Here is a 16,900-nt window from a genome sequence, read left to right as displayed (position 1 = left end):
TAGATAAATAAAATCTTTAAAAGAAAAAAAAAAAGATAGGGAGGTGGTAACAAAGAACATATATAAATTATCACAATATCTAAATAAAGTACACAACAGAATTCCCTCTTTGTCCCATTCTCTGAAACATCTGTTATTAACATTTTATCGGTAGTATAGAAATGATACTACAGTGAAACTTGTAAATTTGTAGATCACGTAGCAGTTTTCCTAGTAATTAAAGAGCAAAGTAACTAAAATGTAATAATGATTTTTACTTTTCCTATGTTACCTGATTTATTAAAAGTAGTTTACTTTATAAATATGAGAAAATGTAAATATAATAAATATATAAGTGTAAATATAAGTATAAATGATTGTTACTTATATTTGTTTATAAAGTTACTTATATACATATAAATAGATACACTTATGAACATATATTATTTATGAACATATATAAAATAACATATGTAACACATATAAATACATTTATATTTTTATAAACAGTAAAATAATGCAAATATAGTAATGATTAATACTTCACCTATGTTGATTTATTATAACATATACTACCACTTTACCTACAAACTTACTTATTTTTCAAAACAAGTATAGACCTTGTTTGATGGGTTCAAAAAATGAGGAAACTTGGAGCTGAGAGGCTATGACTTTCCCAAGACCAGAAACTTGTGGATAGCAGAGCCAACTACTGATCCTAGGAATCAGACTCTAGAATGTAATCTCTTATCCAACACATTCTTTTTCTTTAAAATATAATATTCAATGAAGGTGTGCATGTCATTAACAAAGTATTAAATGGGCTTCAAATGGAAGAAACAAAAGTATATTTAGAGTAAACCTAAAATATAGATATAATAATATTAATTTTTCAATGGTACTTGTGAATAAATACTTCAAGTAATAAGGGACTTGGTTGCAAATCTGAAATTCTGCTCAATCAGAAGCTTTAGAAAATAGACAAGTTTTCTGAGCCTCAGGTTCCCATCTGAAAAAAAAATACTATAATGTGAACATCATACATGTGTTTGACAATTAAATGAAAAATACATAGGTGACTTGTGCACAACATAGCCACTGGAAATTGATAGAATAAAACAGATTAACACAGAGACAGGGACTTTGGTAGGGCTTCCCTCTTCTAAAAAAAAAAAAAAAAGGATGTGAAATGAAAGCAATTTGATCCCTTATATAAATCACTATATGGGGCAGCCCTGGTGGCTCAGCGGTTTAGCGTGCCTTCAGCCCAGGGCCTGATCCTGAAGACCCGGGATCGAGTCTCATGTTGGGCTCCCTACATGGAGCCTGCTTCTCCCTCTGCCTGTGTCTGTTCCTCTCTCTCTCTCTCTCTCTCTCTCCCTTTCTCATGAATAAATAAATAAAATCTTAAAAAAAATAAATCACTGTATGTCTTTATGTGAATATTAATCTGAAAAACATTAAAAATGGCTACTTAAAATTATGAGAAGAGTATATGCAGCATGATCACCTGTTGCTTGGATGGTGAATAAGTTTACTTGTCCTGGAGTCATTAGTAATTGTACTCCCTTTCACTCTCAATATTGTCCTACTATGGATGATAGTCTATATGGTCACCTGACATATAGCATTGGCAGAGAGATGCTGCAACTGACTTCTGAGAGGCTGAAAACATTAAAACTGTTTCATCTAATAAAATTAAGCCTTTTAAAATTATGACTGCCGAGTCTTTAATAAACTAATGGAACACGTGGATAGGATAAGCATGGCTTATTCATCCAACCAAAAGTACATTAGAATTAGGAGCACCCACTGAAGCATGAAAGAGTTCAATTTGGGGCAAATAAGAAGCATGGAAAAAATAATTTCTCTGAACTGTCAAATTAGATATTATAAGGATTAAGAACTAAAGTCCATGCACTTTATTCATAGAAGACATCCTTAGGCTCTCTCTAAGATATCTCTGATCTTACTAGGGAGACAAAACAAAGAAGTCTGTTTATCTAGTGTATTCTAATTCCACACCAGATTAGAGCAATACAAAGCAATCCCAAGGTAACTATACTACAGATAAGAAAGTGCATATATAAATATATATATATATATATATATATATATATATAGAGAGAGAGAGAGAGAGAGAGAGAGAGAGAGGCACAACATATTTATTGAAGTAACTTTAGCAAAAAATATTTAAAGTTATAGTATTAAATTATATTGAAATTATAGTTATTTGAAATACATTCATTCATGTATAGAAAAGCTCAGCTCTCAATTCCGGAGATAACTAAAGAAATAAGATTAAGTGGTGTATTTTTTTTCCCTAGAAGAAATTAAGATTTGATGATTTTCTAAAAGGTAGTATAGGCTAAAAAAAAGAAAGTAGTTTGATTTTAAAAGTCTTTTTAATACACTATTAGGTTATTGATATTATGTAATTCATAAAAGAAGAACAGCAATTTGGGGGCCTCTTCTCTTAGATATCCAAAATTAAAATCACAATCCCTTTCAAACGTCTCAAGTTAGATGTACAAGAGTGTACTCTGCAAAATTAACCCTTATATTCTTGATCTGAAATCAAGTTTTTTAGTTGTTAAGTACAGATAATAAATTTTATGATTGTGCTTTCCCTGTAATACTTTTTACCTAGATGTCAAGAATTTTCCCCCAAGCCAAGATATATTTTAAAATGTCAAGTCCTAAGCCACTATAATAAACAGTTTTGATGCAATGAGTAAAATTACCAATGGCTCCATTACAAAAACAGTACTACAAACACATTCAAAGATATCCATGGCTGCCCTTTGGACTGACAGTGAAACTAGACTGGCCAGGATTTAAGTTCCTCAAGAATAATATTCCACAGTTGCTTAGAACTGTTTTTGATATTTAATTTTATTTCAGTCTACTCTTCTCTAAAGTAGGGATTTCATGCTTAATTTAACCTTGCTTCAAAATATAATCATCAATATGATCTGTAATAATAATTTTCTTGAATCTTCATTTTATGGTATTGTGCTCATTTCATTTGCACACTGATAACAAAACCACAGTAAAACTGTGATGTCTGATTTAAATTCCAGATTGATGAAAATATAAAAATAAATAACCAAAGACTGAATAAAATTCAACTTAAATTTATTAATAAACTACCCTGTAAATTATTTCTCTAATCCAAGACTCATGCTGGGATCAGAAAGAGCAAAAACCAGTATAGAATATTTTTTCCTTCTACAGTTCAAAATCTAGCAATTACACCCCAGTAATAACAAGTACACCTACAGCCCAAATCTTTATTTTTCACCAGGAGAAAGGAGATAGGGACTCTGTAGTATTCATTGATTCCAATGATAGATTAGGAAGATAAAAAAAGACAAGGGAATGTCAAAAGGACGCAGGGAACCTACATGAAAGATTTCCCCATGGCCAACATTGAAATACCATGAGGAACAAAGTAAATAATGACAGCATTAGATTATAATCAAAAGACAAAAACAAACATCTATGAGTCTATTTTGATAGCAGATGGAAGAAGGAAGGGAGGGAGGAAGGAAGGAAAAAGGAAAAGGGACAACATTTTCTTAGAGAAATTTCCCATAAAAAATGTAGAAAGAAGCATGACTGGAAAAATCACCAGTAGAATACCACAGAAGTAATTGGCACAGGCTAGATCCATCAATGAATGCAGAAATTAATAGACAAATGCTTAAGCTAAAACAGGAAATATATATATATATATATATATATATATATATAGCCCAACTATATATATATATATATAGCCCAACTATATATATATATATATATATATATATATATATAGTTTCAAAGAGAGAATTATAAACTATGTTATAGAGAGAAAACAAATAAATTTATAGGGTAAAATCCTACCAGACACCAGCTTAACCAAGTGCTCAGGGTTAACATCACATATTGATAATATGACACCATGTAATCCCTGATATATTCAGTGACAGGAACATATCTCTGGTACTTTCACAATCTCATCATGAGACAGAAACAAACTTTAGATAAATTAAAATTGAGAAATATTCTATAAAAAACTGAACTTCCTCCTTTAAAAAATTGTCAAAGTCATGAAATATAATGAAACACTGAAGTTGCTGTAACATAATGAAGAATTGTAATTAGATTTCTTTGCTACTATACCAAATTATCACAAATGTAGTAGTTAGAAACAACACAAATTTATTATGTTACTGTTCTGCAAATCAAGTTACCACAATACTCACTGGGCTAAAATAAGATACTGGTAAGACTGAGTCCCTTTCTGGAGGTCCATGACCAGAACTTTTAGAGGCTGCCTGCATTCCTTGGCTGTTGGCCCATTTTCTACACAAAGCCAGCAACATCACCTCTTTGACTTCCCTTCTATCTTCACATCCCTCCTCTGAACATAGTCATAAAAGGTTCTCTGCTTTTAAGGAATTCATGTGATAAGAAAGTGCCAACCTGTAAAATCAATAGCAATCTCTTCATCTCAAGGCCTATCCCTTCAATCATACATTTAATCACTGCAGAGTCCCTTTATCATGGAAAGTAACATATTCACAGGTACCAGGGATTAGGACATGGACATCTTGGTGTAGTGGGGGTAGAGCGCAATGGTAAAAGTGATCATTATTCTGCCTATCATAGAAACAAGAGAAATAGACCAATTCTGATTGGATCCTGGCCCCTAAACTAAACCTTCGTGGTGGAATCCAAGTAAAGTCTATAGTTCAGTTAATCGTGCTGTACCAACATTAATCTCTTAATTTGATGATTTCTCTGTAAGTCTAAAATTATCTCAAAATAAAAGACTGACAGAAAAATATAGGTAGTAGTTGCCTGAGGTGAGGTCAGGGGAAATGTGAGAGAATGGGAATAGTTAATAAACAAGATTATTGGAGTTATGAGATGTTTTAACAGTTTTTTTCAAAGATTTATTTTACTTATTTGAGTGAGAAAGAGAGAGACACACTAACTCAGGGAGGGGCAGAGGGACAGAGGGAATCTTCAAGTCAACTCTCCACTGAGACAGGAGCCCAAAGCAGGGCTTGATTGAGGACCATGAGATCATGACCTGAGCAGAAATAAAGAGCCAGCTGATGAACCAACTGAGCCACGCAGCAGCCTCATGTTTTAACAATTTTTATGGTAAGTATTACAAACATGGGTGTACACACTCATTGTGTGATTTCCTGAAGAAATGTGGGATATTTCTATTATTGAAACCCTTCAAGAAAATTAGTCTATTCTATTTAAATAGCACAAATCTTTCTCTGTGAAATCTGTTGAATTACCTAAGACAGTGAAGTAGTAAAAAGATAATTTATGTCTATATTACTACAGCTTTCATTAACACATAACTTTATAGAATTATGCAGAAAATCTAGTGAAATCATATTCTCAAAAATGGAAGAACTATATTTAAAGATCAACTTCAGTGATTTAGCATTTTTAGTTAGAATAATAGCTTCAGAAACTATGATCTTTAATGTAGTTATAGTTGGAATAAATTATTTTCAATTCTCACAACAATCAAGAAATTATCTTTCCTTTAATGGTATATGTGTAATGTTAGTCTTTACATATAGCTTGTTAATGCCTGGAATAGTTTACTTGTATTTAAAATTGTTGTTTTCCATCTAAAGATTCTGAGATATTAAACTTGATTTTCTGTAAGGAAACAACTTAAAATCCATTAGCAACTTGGTAAAAAATTCTCTATATCAACTGGTAATATGTGACTTCTTTCATTCTCTATAGCTTTTTATTTTAACTTTGATAAGAAATCTTTTAAAAGCAATTCAAAACACACTTTTCAAATGTCATGAACAAAAATTATATTACTACTAAATAGAGATTTCTACTGAATGATAGTGACTTGGTTTATGTAGTTTAATATAGTAACTTCTCCCTTTGTATGTGATTCTGAGAAAGCATATAGCACAGTTTTTAAGATGAGAGTCTTGAGTGTCACCAATTAAGCTAAAAACCTTGGTTACTACCTTATTAGTTCTTAATGTTTAGACTTAAGACTCTTAATCATTCTTTGATTAATTACCTCAGCTTCAAAATATAGTTATCTTATTTAAGATAACTATTGAATAAAATATTGAAAAAACAAATCTTAAACACTTTAAGATATTACAGAACACTCTTGCTAATTATTTATAAAATAAGCCATTTTTTCTTCAAAGATCCTAATAAAACTTATGTTTTCCAGCACTCATTTTGGTATTAAAATATTGGCTTGATTGACTTGTCTATATTTTAAGACCACTGTGCATAATCAAATATATGTATTAGAACCTTGCAAATAAGGTCACTTTTCATCTACATACCTCTTACTAAGTCACAGATAGCTTGTCTAATGAGTTCTGATATAATGCTCAAACTGCTATCATGGTATGATTTATTATTAGGCAGTAATTAGATGTGAACTCCAAATAAGTGGTGTAAATTCAATTTAAAAATGAATTTGGACTACAGATTAAAGAAAAAGTAGATTTAGCAGAGTATAATAATTTTACCATAATATTCAAATAATCTGAAAAGAAAAAAAAATGTGTTGGCTCAGCTCTTAAACTTGTAGTGTTAAACACTTATTTGAAGATTCATTTTCACCAGCTTTATAACATTATGACATTGACTACTTGCTTAAAAAGTTGCCCTTGGGAATTGAAAAGAATCTTTTAATTCTTTGCAGGTATTGCCTTTCATGCTTGATGAAACAACTATTTGGGTGGTCATCAGCAAAAGGACCTCTAAGAATACAAAAATAAAATGTGTATCTTGAAACTATGAAAATCAGACTTTAGCATTTATTTTCTAAAACAAAGAATTGAATATCAAAAATGTTACTTAGATTTCTGTTAATTTTACACCTAGACATCAAAGTCATATTACCTAAAAGCATATTAAATAAAAGGTGTTACAAGAGCCATAAACTGGAAAGATCATAGTTCTTAGGAGACAGAAATAGTTCAAATGAATATGTAAATATATACTTACTAAAGCATTCAAGAATAGGCACTCAAATCATTATAAAGTCCATATTTCTTGTTTCCTGTTATTTTGAACATTTATAATGCCCTATATATCACCCTAAAATCCTGAGGGAAATTTCTTTTTTCTGTGAATACCTCAAAGGAATTTAAGTCTTTAAATAAAGAAATGCATTGTCTTTTTTTAACTCCAGAATAACTAACATACAGTGTTATATCAGTTTCATGTGTACAATATAATGAATCAACAATTGTATACATTACTCAGTGCTCATCACAATAAGCATACTCAATCTCCTTGATCTATTTCATCCATTCCCCCCATCCACCTCCCCTTTGGCAAAAGCCAATTTCTTCTCTGTATTTAAGAGTCTGATTTTTTGTTTGTTTGCTCATTTGTTTTGTTTCTTAAATTCCTTATATGGGTGAAATCATATGGTATTTGTCTTACTCTGACTGACTTACTCTACTTAGCAATATACCGTCTAGGTTGTATCCATGTTGTTGCAAAAAAAAAAGAAAAAAAAAGATTTCATTCTTTTTTATGGCTGAATATATTCCAATATATACCACATTTTCTTTAGCCATTCATCTATCGATGGAAACTTAGGATGCTTGTATATCCCGGTTATTATAAACAAAGATGCAATAAACCTAGGGGTACATATAACCTTTTGAATTAGTGTTTTCATTTTCTTTGTGGAAACACCCAATAAAATTACTAGATCATGTAGAAATTCTAGTTTTAATTTTTTGAGGAACGTCCATACTATTTTCCACAGTAACCACCAATTTGCATTCCTAGGAACAGTGCATAAGGATTCCTTTTTTCCATATCCTTGTCAACATTTGTTATTTCTTGTGTTTTTTTATTTTAGCTATTCTGACAGGTATGAGGTTATATCTCACTGCTGTTTTAATTTGCATTTCACTGATGATTAGTATTGTTGAGCATCTTTCCATGTGTCTGCTGCCCATCTGTAGGTCTTCTTTGGAAAAATGTCTATTCAGGTTCTCTGTCCATTTGGATTAATTGTGTTTCTAGGTGTTGAGTTGTATAATTTTTTACATATTTTGGATATTAACCCCTAATTGGATACATAATTTGCAAATATATTCTGCAATTCAGTAGGCTGTCTTTTTGTTTTGTTGATAATTTCCTTCACTGTGCAAAAGCTTTTGTTTTGGCATAATCCCAATATTTTCATTTTGCTTTTGTTTCCCTTCCCAGAGAAGGCATATGGAGATAAATGTTTGCATGGCTGAAAACAAAGAGATTACTGTCTAAATTTCTTCTAATAATTTTATGGTTTCACATCTCTCATTTAGGTCTTTAATTCATTTTGAGTTTATTTTTGTGTTTGGTGTAAGAGTATTTTTGGGTATGGTGTACAGTTTCATTCTTTTGCATGTAGCTGTCCAGTTTTCCCAGGACCATTTGTTGAAGCAACTTCTTCCAAGTGTATATATGTATATTCTTGCCTCTTTTGTCATAGGATAATTCACAATAAAAGCATGGGCTTATTTCCAGACTACTCTGTTCCATTGATTTATGTGTCTATCTTTGTTCTATACCCAAAAAACGAATTTTGATTTTGTTGATTTTATCTATTGATTTTTATTATCAATTTCATTAATATCCACTCTAATCATTTCCATCCTTCTTTTTCTACAAGATTTAATTTGCTTTTCCTTATACTGTGTTAAGGTGAAAAACTCAGGTCGTTGGGATTTTTATCTTTTAAACGTAAACATTTATAGGTATAAATTTCTTCTTAATACAGGTTTAGCTACACTCCAGAAGTTTGGGCATGTTTTGCTTTCATTTCCATTAATTTCAAAGTATTTTCTAATTTTCTTTGTGATTTCTACTTTGACTCCAGAACAAACCTCAAAAACTGGCCTCAAAACTATTCTTTCAAAGGGGTGAAAAATAATTAGATAAGACTGTGAAGCAATGTATGCCACAGAAAATTGTCCAAAACAATGGAGCAATCAGCTGGCAGTTAGTGGGGCCTAATCACTTTGATGTGATACTAAAGAGTCTCCTGGCAAATTGATTTCTTTGACACCACCATGGGTATTAGTGGTGTTTCAACACTGTTGACACATTTTTAGATACAGAGTTTTACTACTCCAGTTCTGTCTGTTGACTTCAGTCACATAATTGTGTCCCTTGAAAAAAATACTCCACATTTTCAACTTCTTAGAACATACTCATTTTGATAATGGTGTAACCTCAGTCACTCAACAATAGATTGGTAGTCAGCATATTTGATGTACCTCCATAACCTCTATCAGTCATTCAATCCCAAGTCTTTTTTTTTTTTTCAGTCTCTAGTCTTTTCACCATTCAGACTGCCTTCTCAAATGTTAATATAAATTTTTGTTCAGATTTTATTTATTCATTTGAGAGAGAGCAAGAGAGTGAGTATGAGTGGCAGGGGCCAGGGTGGGATGGAGAGGATCAGAGGGAGAGGAAGAGGGAGAAACAGACTCCCCGTAGATCAGGGAGCCGGATATGGAACTCAATCCCAGGACCCCAAGATCATGACCTTAGCCGAACACAGATGCTTAACCAACTAAGCCACCAGACACCATTCTAAAAGATTTTTGCTGCTGCCTTTCTTACTTCCTCTTGGTCTAAAACCTTAGTGAACTACTTTGGTCTGTGTATGTAGTTGACCTAAATAAGTGATTCTTTTCTCTTGCCACTCTCTAATGGAAAAGTGAATAAAACAATTTTATACAATTATTCTTAAATATTGAAGATTACACAATTACTATTTCTAGTTACAATGCTATTTCTACCCTTAATAGCACACCTAGACCATTCTGGATGCTGACATTCCAAAACAACAGCTCAGCAAAACTGGGCCCTAGAGGATTCAATTCTTATTGATTCTTTCACACATCTGGATTCTCTTATTTAATTGACATGATCCCAAATATAAAAACAAATGATTAAGTAGTTAGCTGAGACTGCAAAGTCAATGTTAAACTAGGTAAAATGGGAAAAGACTGGGTAAATAATGGATCTCTGCACATCATACTTGTTCCTTTTGCAACCAACCCTTCCATGTGGCAGATGTGTGTGAATATATGATCATTGGGGAAAATTAAATAATAGTTACTGGGAGAGAACACAATTTTTGTTGTGAATGAAGGGGAACAATAATTTAGGCACCTATAAAAGAAACTCTTAGACATTGAGAGATATGGAAGAAAGAAGCATATTTATGGATTTTTGTCTTTAAGATCTATTTCTTAAGCTTTTTCTCAGAAAGGCCCTGATATGGCTCCCCAGAACTATTATAAGCTACTTAATTTTATCTGACTTTGGGTCTGCTATCCCTCTGCCAGATGGCTCTCTTCATGAGTTAATCACCATATTTCTCAATATTACCAAGAAGTTATTTGTTTAGGTGATCCCTGGGTGGCTCAGTGGTTTAGCACCTGCCTCTGGTCCAGGGCATGATCCTGGAGGCCTGGGATCGAGTCCCACATCAGGCTCCCTGCATGGAGCCTGCTTCTTCCTCTGCCTGTGTCTCTGCCTCTCTCTCTCTGTATCTCTCACAAATAAATAATAAAATCTTTTTTTTTTAAAGAAGTTATTTGTTTAAATTATTTCAAGAGTAGGTGCAGGCACAATTTAGAACATTTCGTAAAAAGGAAAATTTTGATAAGAATTATAATAAGTTTAGTTCATATTTATAAATTTAAATCTCAATAACCTGAATTTTTCACTTTAACACAGTATAAGGAAATACAAAAACCTTGTAGAAAAAGAAAGATGGAAATGATTAGCGTAAATTAATGAAACTGATAATAAAAAACAATAGATAAAATCAACAAAATCAAAATTTGGTTTTTGAAAAGATCAATAAAGCGAAAAGTTTAACTAACCCAACCAAGAATAAGAGAGAAAGGACTCAAATTACTACAACCAAAAATGAAAGAGGGGACATCAATACTGATCTTACAGAAATAAAAAAAAAAATATATAAATGCATGGTATAAACAAATGCGATAAAGTAGATAAAATTTGTATTAGACAAACTGCTGAAAGTGACTCAGGAAGAAATATAAAATGAACAAATGTATAACTAGAAACTGAATTAAACTGAATTAGTGATTTTAAAACTTCTCATAAAGAAAAGTCTAGGTTCACATGATTTCATTGGTGAGTGGTGAGTTCTACTAAACATTAAAAGGAGAAGCAACACCAATTCTTCACAAATTCTCCAAAAGATAGAAAAGGAGGAGACATTTCCAAATTTAGTTTATCTGGATACACCAGTTGAATGTAATTGTAAAATCCTAAAAAAATAATACTAGATAATACTCGTAAACTGAATTTAGTAATGTTTAAAAAAGGATTATACACCATAACTAAATAATAACTATTCCAAGAAAGCTAGGTTATTTCAACATTCCAGAAGAAACTAATCTACTATACTATACCAACAGAATAAAGGTAAAACCCACATGATCTCAAAAGAGAAACAGCAAAAAATAGTTTTTGGCATAATCTAATACCTTTCATGATAAAACACTCAAGAGGAATAAAAAAAAAATGACATCTACAAAAGCCTACACCTAACATCTTACTTAAAGGGAAAAAACAGAATGTTTTTCTTTATCTGGAAGAAGATAGAGATGTCCTCTCTCACCATTACTAATCAACAGAGTAATAGATGTTTATGGTAGGAGAAATTAGATAACAAAAATAAACTGCATCCAAGTGGAAAGAAATAAGTAACACAATCGCTATTTGCACAGGACATAACCTCAGAAAATCCTAAGGAATCCACTAAAAAAAAAAAAAAAATCTAATAAATGACCTCAGTATGGTTACAGGATACACAATCAATATGCAAGTACAAAGTCTGTTTGTATATGCTAATAATGAACAAACTGAAAATTGAAGTAAGAAAATTACTTTTACCATATTATAAAAAATATAGAATACTTAGGAATAAATTTAACTAAAAAGTATAAGATATGCATGCTTAAGACTATAAAATATAACTGAAAGAAATTAAAATAGTACCTAATTAAAGGCAGACAAATGCAAAATAACTCATGAAATTTGGAATGAAATTGTTTCCTTTTTCAAATCATATACAGAAAATTAACTCAAAATGATCAAAGATGTAAACGTTAGAGGTAGAATTACAAAGTTCTTTTTTTTTTTTCTTAGAAGGAAGTTTGGAAACAAATTTATATGACTTCAGTTTAGACAAATCTTTCATAACTAGAACACCAAAATGTACCAGTACCAAAAGATATAATAGATTAAGTTGAACTTCATCAAAATTTAAAACTTGGGTAGCCCAGGTGGCTCAGCGGTTTAGCGCCGCCTTCAGCCCAGGGCGTGATCCTGAGGACGAGGGATCGAGTCCCACGTCGGGCTCCCTGCCTGCAGCCTGCTTCTCCCTCTGCCTGTGTCTCTGCCTCTCTCTCTCTCTGTGTGTCTCTCATGAATAAATAAATAAAATATTTAAAAAAAATTTTTTTAACTTTCTTGCCTCAAAAGGACCATTCAGAAAGTGAAAAAATGACCCAGATAATCAGAAAATATTTGCAAATCATATATCTGATAATACACTTGTATCTAGAATATATAAATTATACTCAATAATAAAAATAAAAAATTAAAATGTGCAATGAATCTTAATAGATATTTCTCCAGAGACATATACAAATGGCCCAAAAAACCATGAAAAGATTTTCAACATCATTAGTCATCAGGTAAGTGAAAAGCAAAATGACAGGCACCTGGGTGGCTCAGTAGTTGAGTGTCTGCCTTTGGCCCAGGTCATGATCCCAGGGTCCTGCGATTGAGTCCTGCATCAGGCTCCCCATGGGGAGCCTGCTTCTCCCTCTGCCTATGTCTCTGTCTTTCTTTCTGTGTCTTTCACGAACAAATAAACAAAATCTTGAAAAGAAAGGAAAGGAAAGGAAAGGAAAGGAAAGGAAAGGAAGGAAAGGAAAAGGAAAAGTAAAGGAAAGTAAAGGACCGTCACTTCCCACTTACCCTTCAATAACGTCCCATTCCATTCCCCTGCCTCCCTTCCCTCACTCATCAAGAAAGAAGAAAGTGACCGCAAATACCGCCATCTCCCGCCCGCCCGCCCTCCTCTCCCTCCATCCCGCTCCCCTCCCCCTGCCCTCCATCCCGCCCTCCTCCCTCCCCTCACTCCCTCCCTCCCTCCCTCCCTCCCTCCAGCCCTCCGCGCACTCCCTTCTCCTCCCCCCTTGCTCCCCTCCCCCTCCCCCAACCCAGAAACACGAAATCAAAACCACCAATGGAATATCTCTTTATACCCACTTGGACAGCCAATATTTTTAAAATTTAATTAAAAAAACAAAATTGGGGATCCCTGGGTGGCTCAGGGGTTTGGCACCTGCCTTTGTCCCAGGGCGCGATCCTGGAGTCCCGGGGTCGAATCCCACGTTGGGCTCCCAGCATGGAGCCTGCTTCTCCCTCTGCCTGTGTCTCTGCCTCTCTCTCTCTCTCTCTCTCTCTCTCTCTCTCTCATAAATAAATAAATAAATCTTAAAAAAAGAAAAAAGAAAAAAAAACAAAATTAGTGTTGGAGAGGAGGTGGAAAAACTGGAACCCTCATAATATTGCTGGAAGTAATATAAAATTGTGCAGCCACTTTTGAAAGTAGTTTGGCAGTTCTTCAAAGAGTTTAAACATAGTTGCCATATGATCCAGCAATTCTACTCCTAGTATGTACCAGGAGTGAAGAAAACATATGTTCACACAAAATCTCATACTGAAAGTTAAAACAGAATTATTCATAATAGTCAAACAAAAACTACCCAAGTTAAACAACTACGGCAGCTTGTAAACCCCACTGAGTTTAGTGTTGCTTCACCATCAGTGAACCTGCTTCACCCACTTAGGTAAAACTAAATGGAGGGCTCCAGTGATCTAGCAATTCTGCTTCAAATGATGGAATGGGAAATAAAACTTTCACCAAAGAGATAATTTAGATACTTTTGCATGTGTAACCAAATTCCTACTGGAGCCAGTCTGACTGCATTCTTGAATATACCACTTCCCATCTGACTAGTGAGACCTGTTAGATATTATTCACCATGTCACTCATTGATCCCAAAATGACCTGTCACAAAATGGGAATATTAAACTAGAGAGTCCAATGGTTTCCTTAGTTTTAACAAGATTCCAATGATAAGCCAAAAGATACTTTTCAAAAATGGTGTACTTAATTGTCATCCATAACTGAGTATGTCAGGTGGGCAATATATCCAAAACCCTAAGGATGCTTTTTGGTGGGAGTTGCCTCCATTTGCCAGAGGTTCAAATCATTCAAACATCAGTAACAAAAATTCAAAAGTATCCTTAGCATAATAGAGCTCCAAATGTATATACAGTCTTTCTCAATCAGCAACATTAACTGACACTTATGTAAAGGAGAAGAAAGTGCATATAACATCAATTCTTTTTATTTGAAATCAATTAATTAATGTATAGTATATTAATTAGTTTCAGAGGTAGAGGTCAGTGATTCATCAATTGCATATAACACCCAGTGCTCATTACATCATGTGCCCTCCTTAATGTGCATCACCCAGTTACCCCATCTCCCTACCTCCTCCCCTCCAACAACCCTCAGTTTGTTTTCTATAGTAAAAAATCTCATGGTTTGTCTCCCTCTCTAATTTTTGTCTTATTTTATTTTTCCCTCACTTCCACTATGTTCATCTGTTTTGTTTCTTAAATTCCACATATGAGTAAAATCATATGATTTCTCTCACTTACTTCACTAAGCATAACACCATCTACTTCCATCCACATGAAATATTTCATTCTTTTTGATGGCTTAGTAATATTTTATATATATAAATATATAAATATATATATATTACACATCTTGTTTATCCATTCATATGTCAATAAACAGATGGGCTCTTTCCATATTTTGGTTATTGACAGCATGGCTGCTATAACCACTGGGGTGCATGTGCCCTTTGAATGACTATGCTTGTATCCTTTGGATAAAAACCTAGTAGTGCAATTGCTGGGTCATAATGTAGCTCTATTTTTAACTTTTTGAAGAATCTCCACACTTTTCCAGAGTGGCTGCATCAGTTTGCATTCCCACCAACAGAGTAAGAGGGTTCCCCTTTCTCTGCATCTTTGTCAACGTCTGTTGTTTCCTGACTTGTTACTTTTAGCCATTCTGACTGATAATACATCAATTCTTACTATACATTCAGAGACAGAAGCAACAACAACATATATTCTACTGGTCTAAAGTGTTTCCTGTGGGGATCCCTGGGTGGCTCAGCGGTTTGGCGCCTGCCTTCAGCCCAGGGTGTGATCCTGGAGTCCCGGGATCTAGTCCCGCATCGGGCTCCCTGTGTGGAGCTTGCTTCTCCCTCTGCCTGTGTCTCTGTGTCTCATGAAAAAATAAATAAAATCTTTTAAAAAATAAATAAAGTGTTTCCCCCAACACACACACACACACACACAAACACACAATTCTTGTTAGTGTCCTTTCTCCACTAAAAAAAAACTTGCTCAAACCTCATCAATGAATTTGTTTAACTCCTCTTTTCATAGGATCCTTACATCTAAGAGAGCCATAAAAATTTTATTCTTTTATGTCCTTAAATTCCGCAAGGTATGTATGGCCATCAGTCAATCTTGGGAATAAGGAGAACTCAGCCATACTTCTAATCATTTATCACATGAAAGCAGCTAAAGACAGAAAGAAAGGGTGAAAGGGCTAGGGATGCATGGAGGAAAAGAATGTCTCCAAGAAAGTGAACAGGGACATTTAGTTTAAAGCATGTGGTGCCTGATGCTCAACTACTTTTCTAATATTTTTGTTCCACCCAAATTCCCATAATTGGCTGTAACTAATAGCATCAGTTTGAACTTTGAGGATCCTCTGACTTATTAATCGGAAATACATATGATTTTCCAGTGGTACTACAAAGTTTGAATTCTTTAGCTTACGAAGGCTTTTCTCGCACAGTGGTGGCTTTTTAAAAGTTCACCTTTATCCAGGTCATTTTTTGGTCTCATTCTCATAATAGTATCGCTTACATTTCTGGCCATTTTTATCATAAGAACCGGAAGCGTCTTTTGTATCAGAAGGGTTGAATGCATGAATTTATCTAGATTTATTTGGATCTGTTTCTTATTCCCTAGTGGGTCCTCTTCATTGGTATTTTAAACCCAATCTGGGGCAATAAAATAAAAAGTACTATTCATTGCCTTATCTGTGGTTTCACCTGGGAGTCTGTCGCAAGGAAATCTCTTCAGGGTGCCAATCTGCCTTACAGCAGCCCACACTCAATGCCAATAACTCTATGACATTTTGTTGGAGTTTTTTCCTGAATAAATCTGAAATTATCTTTTTTTTAATTAATATTTTTTAGAGAGCATGCATGTGTGAACAGGGGGGAGGGGCACAGGAGGAGGGAGATAAAGAATGTTGAGGCTCTAAGCCGAGCACAGAGCCTGATGCAGGGCTCAGTCTCATGACCCTGAGATCATGACCTTAATCAAAATCAAGAGTCAGCCACTTAACCAACTGAGCCACCTGTGCCCCATCTGAGATTGTCTTAATAAATTATAGAAGGTTTTAAGCTATAAAACAACCCAACCATTACTAATCTTACTATACAAGCATTGTGTGTCTACTTTTTCATCCTGCAATGATCCAAGGTTATAAAAATGCTCTGGTTTTCAGGGCACCTGGGTGGCTCAGTCAGTTAAGTTTCAGCTTCTTAGTTTCACTCAGGTCATGATCTCAGAATCATGAGATCAAGTCCCATGTTGGGCTCTGCACTCATCTCGGAGTCTGCTTGTCCCTCTCCCTCCCCTCACTTACATGTGGTCTCTCTCTCTTTAGAGACAG

This window comes from Canis lupus, chromosome 22, assembly GCF_011100685.1.
Source record: "Canis lupus familiaris isolate Mischka breed German Shepherd chromosome 22, alternate assembly UU_Cfam_GSD_1.0, whole genome shotgun sequence".
Lineage (NCBI taxonomy): Eukaryota > Metazoa > Chordata > Mammalia > Carnivora > Canidae > Canis > Canis lupus.
This window is presented reverse-complemented; position numbering follows the sequence as displayed.